Source organism: Homalodisca vitripennis, chromosome 4 (genome assembly GCF_021130785.1).
Source record: "Homalodisca vitripennis isolate AUS2020 chromosome 4, UT_GWSS_2.1, whole genome shotgun sequence".
Classification (NCBI taxonomy): Eukaryota; Metazoa; Arthropoda; class Insecta; order Hemiptera; family Cicadellidae; genus Homalodisca; species Homalodisca vitripennis.
Window position 1 is genome coordinate 127,761,043 of NC_060210.1, and position 8,091 is coordinate 127,769,133.

Below are 8,091 nucleotides of genomic sequence, written 5' to 3' on the forward strand. Positions count from 1 at the left end.
CTGATAATTTCTGTTTTACTAAACAGCTAATTTCAACAATGTGTAAAGTGAAATATCAGTCAATTTTACCCACTATCCGAATATTAGACTAAAAATACCCTTCACACAACCATACAAAAACGGGTTTTCATGAATTATTCAATAAAAACTATGAGGAAAGTATAATATGTATGGTTTTTTTTTAATTACAGAAAATCTACTTTCTACTGATTAGATAAAAAGCGGTTATTGATTTAAAAATAAATACTTGAACCATACATCTCCTGCTTGCTTTTTTTGAAAAATATTGTATTACACTATTTAGTAGAAAAATGTCATGCAAATTTCACGTAAAAACGTTTTACTATAACGTTTTAGTTGTTTTTAAACAAAATATATATGATCAATAACACATAGACAATATGGTGAGAAAAGTACAGAAAAGCCCAGTTTCTACGATGCATGTAGCCTATTTGTGGCTCTTTCTACTGGATTTAGTTAGAATATTAAGAAGAAAAAAAACCTTATCAAAGAATATATCCAAGGCTTATAAATGTTTACAACCTAGATAGAGAACATGTATTGGTCATTTAGTAGGGTTTTTAACGTAGCTGTAATTTAATGGTTTTGGGAGAAATGAATGTAAACCTTTATTTGTTGGTGAGTAGGCCATGGCATCACTCCCTTTCGAAATTATGTTTAGATTGCTTCAAGAGGATGCATCCGGCAGAGGGCTTCGAACATGTAATCATTTGAGTAATACCAAGGTTCTATTACCTTTCTTCTCTTTTCTAGATCCCTCTATTTAAAGTTGTGTTTATGTTTGAACCTGTATGTTACATCATGTCTTGTTATACTCCAAACAATGATTTCTTTTGAATGTTGGCCGATAAAAATTTCGAGTCCCCACAGAAAATGGTTTACATAATATTTGGTTTAGTTTATTCTAATTGCTAACAAACTCTCCTCTTCCTTTAACTCGAGTACAGACGGATGCGTATTAAAGGCGATATTATTGCTTTTTATTCTAAATTGAAATTTTCCCTGTACATTGAAGCCGTAAGGTTTAGAAAATTTACGTGCGTAATCATTGTTTTGGAGTGATGCCATTCCAACAATTTATATGATATTGATATATCTTGTTATTACTTATAACTTTTCCCATTTAATCTGTGCTGTATCTCTCATAGTTTCCAAGATCCCTTCAATGTGCATAAAACTTTGTACACACCGTGTATAATGTTGTACAAACTCAAAAAGTTTCTAAAGTTGCTACTAATAACTTGAATACCAACTAAAAAGAAATCATAGTACGTAATTTACACAAGGTTTAACCAGTGTTTTTGTTTATACGGTGGCGAAAATCGACCCTAGTGGTGTTGGTATGAGTGTGAAATAACGGGATCCCTCAGAGGTTCCTAAGTACCAACCATATAGAAACAGATAAAGGACGAAAGGTCTAATGAGGATCCACCGCTGAAAGCCGCAGTCCATTGTCAAGGCGGTTTTCGGTGTTTAACTTGTTTCCTCCACTATAGTCTTTTTTATACTAATAGGCTTATCGTATATTCACAGTTTTAAGTTATTATAGTAGCATAGCTGTTCATAAATTAAAACCTTTTTCATTCAACAGATCTAATTATGAGATCCGAAATATTAATATTGCCACAAGAAAGTAGATTGTCAGCAAATAGATTATTTACAAAATTAAAACTTAAAATAAGCACTGCTAAATAAAATATCTGCATCAAAACGGTGTTAGAAATCTGTTAAAATTCTAACAACAGGTAATTTAATATAAATATTTTTGGATATAACAATGCAATTTGAATTAAGCTTACATTAAAAACTTACAGCCAATTGTAATGAGGACCACTAATAAAGTTGTAACATCCAGTTTGAATTTAAATATAAACTGGGTTCCAATTTAATACCTTAAATGCCGATAATGATAATACAATATAGTCTGTACGGAATTCAAAATATAATAAACTAGCTATTATAGAATAATAAAAACATAACGCCTTACGTCCACTTGTGTTGTTAATATTTAAGCTAATGTCCAAATTTATTCTTTAGTCTTATCATTGCATAGGTTATAAAACAAATTTATAATTTTATGCACTTTATTTCCGCTTTTCCCGTAATTCATTAAATATTTCTGTAGACACTGCAATGTTCATCCAATAAACCGATTAATTTTCATTTTTGCTAGAATAAAAAATATCTTTCCATCTCGATATTCTGTTTTACATATTTGCACTGTTTCTGACGGTTGTTACACAATGCTGTACTGCACGAAGAAGGTGATCATATTGCAGATCTCGAAACGTAGTGTTACTGATTATATTGTATCACTGAAGGATGGCAAATGTACGCAAAAATCCTGTTTCCAACACAATACAATTTGCTTTGAAGTTTTATACAATCCGACAGACAAGTTTTATTCAAGGTATTACTTCAATTTTATGATGACTGTGGTTCCATAGTAGTATACTATAGAATACTGAATAGTGAGTTTCTAAATATACTTCGAAAATATACTCGACAAAAAATCAAAAAAACAAAGTGAACACTCTTATTAAATAATGCTTGAATTGGGTTTAGTGTTACAATAAGATTGGTTTTTCAAAATCATAAATAAATGATTACAAAATTCTACAACTTTTGTTTTACTTCTAATGGAAAACACACACACGCGCGCGCGCGCGCTAGAGTAGGAACAATCTAACTAAAAAGGAGTAAACCTCGTCCTGTTTGAGAGGTGTACAGAAAAAGTAGTGAATATATTATGTTCAATTTTTATTTAACATATCATTGAGTGTTACCACAATCCACTTTAATGAAATTCAAACAAAACACTCTGATTTTGAGATCGACAAAAAAACTTAAGGCCAAAGGGGAGCCTTTAACTCCCCACCTTACCGCATCGGCATATCATGTCCCCTTTTGTCTCCGACCATAGACCGCGCTCCCACTGGAAGTGCGTATACTGATTTTTCCTCAATATTTCATAATCGGTTGTGGGTGCGGAAGCGTTGCTCAGTGTCTGTCCAGTGGTATGGTTGGTACTTGTTCCTATTGTTTTGATTCTATATTGTATAATATGGGTTATATTACACTGTTATACTAAATATAATTTTAAACGTTAAAAAATTTGGTCTCTTTTTAAAGAGATTGTAAACGTATTTTAGAAATATTCATATTAAATCTTCATATTATCTTTATTCTGCCAGTCTTAATAAATAGAATAAGGAGGCTCTCGGTGTAGAACACGGTAGAAAGTAGTCACAAAAATACGATGGTTAACTTGTGATATGTCCAACTCGGATCCAAATACCACCACCGAAGACAGCTCGGTTACTGGTTCTCCTTATAACGTCATTAGACACGTAATTTGTTATAATTACACAATGTTTAATTAGTACGGTTGTGTTAAACATGTACGTAATCCTTTGAACGTTGACAAAAAAGCTTTAAATAGTTTACTCAATAAGTTAAATATTGATTTTTATTTTAGCTTGTTTTCAACAAGAGAAAGGGAAGCTCTTTTGGTTTTAAATATTATTACATTGATGTGGTTGAAATTTTGCAGGTGCTGGCATAGTGTGCGCTTGGATAAAAACTAACGCCGAAAAGTGAGTGATGTACCCTTTATTACTATTAGTGTTTCCGTGTTTTGTGTAGTAAAAGCCATAACAGATGATGGAAAAGAGGAAACAAATGTTTGATATTGTCAATACTTCATCTATTGCTTTTGTTGACATATTACTCTATGAATCAAACCAGACACAGCCATTCATTTGTCACTTGGATATGCCCATGAAATATTGCTGCCATTACTATTGTCGTTGAGTACGACGCTATCGTATTTGTAGCTAAGTCGATATGAACAGGGAACATAATACTACTGCAAGTTATATTAAGTGCATTCGTGTTAGGTAATACATTAAAAGTAAATATACTTAAGGGTGGTATATAACTTGGAGATAAAAGACATCGTAGTTTATTTATTTATTATTCATTGCATTACACAGACTTAGCCACATTATGTTACGCAGAACATGTCGGTGAGGTCCAATTGTAACAAAAAAAATATATAAATAATAAATTTTTATATTTTTTACGTCGTTAAAAAACGATAAAAAGTTACTTACTTTCATAAACTGGGCGGTTTAGGGCAGGCATCTACAGAGTAATGTACAGACTAATGAATTGCAACGATGAATATAAATTCAGTTCTGTGTGGTTACTCGTGTATTTTGAATTTTTTTATTTTTAGCGTTCAAATTGAGCTGAATTGTTTGGTTGCCAAAGTTTTCCTGAAGGATAAGATATGTTCGGGGATGGATGCAATGTCAATATTGGATGGAGTCACAACTAAAGGAAATTGTAACGCAGAGTTTAAGATCTGGCAGCTAGACTTAATTTAAGTTAGTAATTTTAAAAATATTTGAAGTTTGTGGAAGGAAAATGGAATTTCAAATGGAATTGGTTGAGTTTGGACCATACACGTTTAATATAAAATCAGATACCAATTTACTAGGTTCCCTCTGAGCACAGCAAGCCTTTGAAGATGAAGTGAAAGGACGGATTGAAAATGGGTGACTTGAAGCTTATGACGGAGAATTTGACGGAGTCATCCCTTTGATGGCGGTTATTCAGTCTAACAAAGACAATGTAGACCAGTTCGGTGTTACAGAGAGTTTAATCAATAAGTTTCAAGTCACACGGCATGTAGTGAGGTTTGTGGCTTTAAATTAAGATCATGGAAACAAATAAGAAATCAATTAATTACTATTGTTAGACGTAAAACTTATCTAAAAATACATGTTGCTCCATACTAGCGGAAATTTTAAGATTTTAGTTTAAAGGGAAAAAATAATGATTCACGCATTTACGTTTTGGTCTAAAACGTTGCACCAAACCATTTCTTAAGTTAATGATAATCTGAGAAAATAAAATGTTATGTTTAGTAAAATTGTGATTGAGTTATTGAAAATTAATAGTTTGGAAGCAAAAACCAGTAGAACTTCTTGTTTGAAGTAGTCTTAGGGTTAAGGTTACCGAAAGTAGTAGAAAAGGTTGTAAGTTTGTTTTTTAATGAACAGAGGAGCAAAACTCAAAAGTTTGCTAGAAACCTTTCCTAACCAGGGCCTCCACAAAAAGTGCTGATGGACAACAGTAAAACATGTCAATGTGAACTAATCCAGCAGCTTGGTGAAATGTTAATTGTTTGATTACTTTTGTAAACAAACCGAGTGTATATGGTATTGTTGATAGATATCATAGAACAATAAAAAGAATGACAGTCAGAAGCAAAGGAAGTATCTAATAAAAGGTATTTTGGTATAACGTTACAGCTAAGGAAGGACTTATTCATGATACTTCGCCCAGTTATCAATTTTCTAAATGTAGTTGGAGGTGCAGTTTTCAGTTGGTGAACAAATTGTTTCACGATGTAATTCACGATGGCAACAATGAGTGGATAAGTAAATTGAAAGCCACTCCATTTAAAAATATTCGTAAAACGAAGAGACTTTGTGAGAAACTGAATTTGACATAGACACCATGGGAGTATGTGGTTACATTACATTATGGTCAACTTTTTGTTCTGTTTTCAAAATTAGAGTTATTGTGTTGTTAGCCGGAGTTGAGAGTAGTAATTATTAAGGTTGTGTATATTGTTTGCGGTTACTTGTTTGTTTCGTTAATGATTTAAATAAATGAAAGTTTACAAACATTTTCTACTTAGTTTTATTTTGTCTCGGGAATAATTCTGTAAAAAAATAACTATGTGTACAAATGAATAGTTAAGTTGATGAATGTCGAACAAAAATTTAATTTCTACTGTTTTTCAATCCCGGGATACAAATTCTGGCAATTTTTCTCCGTACACAAACTGAGCACTTTTTATAATCATATTATCGATGAATCAGTAGTTAATTATTATTTTGTAATTCTGGATTAATCTGGTTAATCCCATAAAACCTGTTTCTATAATTGCACAAGATTACTATGACATGATCTTATCCCTTTGTCCATAATATGAAAACATGTATACATTCCTATTATGAGTTTCATCAAAAGAATACTCCAAAGACTATAATGGTATTACCTTATTATAAATGACAACTCGTTGATTTCTTCCTTTGAGTATTCAGCGTCGGATCCAGAAGTCCTCAATCTGTGGCGTTCAAGATACAGGACGTTTCCCTGTAGATGTAACATACATTTAAATTTAAAAATAAAGAGCTTATTTATAATTATTTCAAGTAATGCAACAATGTCAACATCGTTCTTTCCTATACAAATATTAACAGCTAGTTTCATCTCATGTTTGTTATATAATAAATAAATCACTAATATAATTTTAATGATAGCCATTTTTAAATTAATGGCAATTTCAAAATGAATTTATGTGAACATATTGTACAAAATTATGAATTTAGAGCCTTAAGGACATGTCTTCCGACTCATTTCACATTCCGCGTAGTACAGCGTCTAAAAACTGCTGTCATAGACTTGACTGTTAGACTTTGCAGTACACGCCGTCTGAAGAGATAAAATAAAGTCGACGACAAAGAAGCTAACTCTTTGCATGGTGTGTTTTGACTTAAAAGACACCTTGACTACAAAATCAAATGTAATCTAAATGAAGAGATTTTCTCATTGTCTTATAGGTGCACAAACTGAAAGCAAGTCTTGATTCCCTGCTTGATCCGAATGATTTTTCTATTTTTCTAACTTTAGATAAAATTATTTTAAAGAGATCTAAACGTTGAATGTTTGCTTAGTTATAGTAGTACATCTCTTAGACTTCAAGTGAAGAGTAGTACAATATTTTCTGTTTATCCAGAATTATTTCAATATAAATTGTTTATTTACAAACTCATATATTATGTTAATTTATCATTTCCATCGTGTTTTACTATAAAGTGAGTGTAAAAATATTCCTTGAAGCTCAGGAAACTCCCATGAAGTGACATGCATCATCATCAAATACAGTTTTCCTCATATAGAAATGAAGCTTCACGCACAATTTCAAGTCTGTAATTCAGTTAGTTTTCGAGATATCACGCTGACAATATCTAGTGATTACGCTTAAACAATTGAGAGAAAATGTTTTTTCCCACTTGTGATAACAACATTTTTACCATACAGAAATATTAAGATTAAAACATATGTACATTTTGTGGAACAAAAACAGTTGTTATTTATTTGTACTGAAGTTATAATAAAGTTTGAGGTTATAGTACTTATAAAATTTAAATTGTGTACCGGCTTCACTTTTCTATCTGTTGTTATAAGGCAACAAAAATCGTCGCTTCATATAAAACGTCATTTGTGAAGTATGATAAAAATAAAAAGGTCACTTTTCATTATTGATAAGAGGCAGACCTAAATGCAGAACTCAAGTCCGGTACTGGTGACATCCTTGTTGTCAGGCAATGTTGTACAGGAAGATGTCGGGTTTATCTCTACTCGACCAGCCAGGTCGTTATATTACTTTACGATGGACGGTGGAAATCAAGTTAGTCCTTCATTACTGATGCGGGTCGTTGTTGGAACAGTGGGAGGCTTTAATATTCTGACGCTATGGCAAGTTTTGTGTTTAACTCATAAAGAGGACTGGTATGTGACATATTAGGTAGATTATGGACGATGAAGAGGAATCGAATTAGTTCTTCACAAATATTGATATTTAGGACAGTATTATAGCAGAATAATAGTTATTTACAATTTTGTAATATAAAATTTGAACTTATAAACTACACATATTACGTATACTTTTCTACATCGAGTAATATTCCCAACCACCATTTTATGGTATGCAGAGATTATTTTTCATTAGAGTATATTGTATATCATAACCACCAGAGCAAAGCCACAGTTCCAAAAAGATGGGTCAAAGATATAATCAAATTTAAAGAGGCTTTTGGAACTGAGAAATATTTGTGAATATCTGTAACATATTGTTTAACTGACGTTGTAATAAAAAAGTCTCTCATAGCTTACATAAAACACACACACACACACACACATATATATATATATATATATATATATATATATATATATATATATATATATATATAAATCGGACATAAA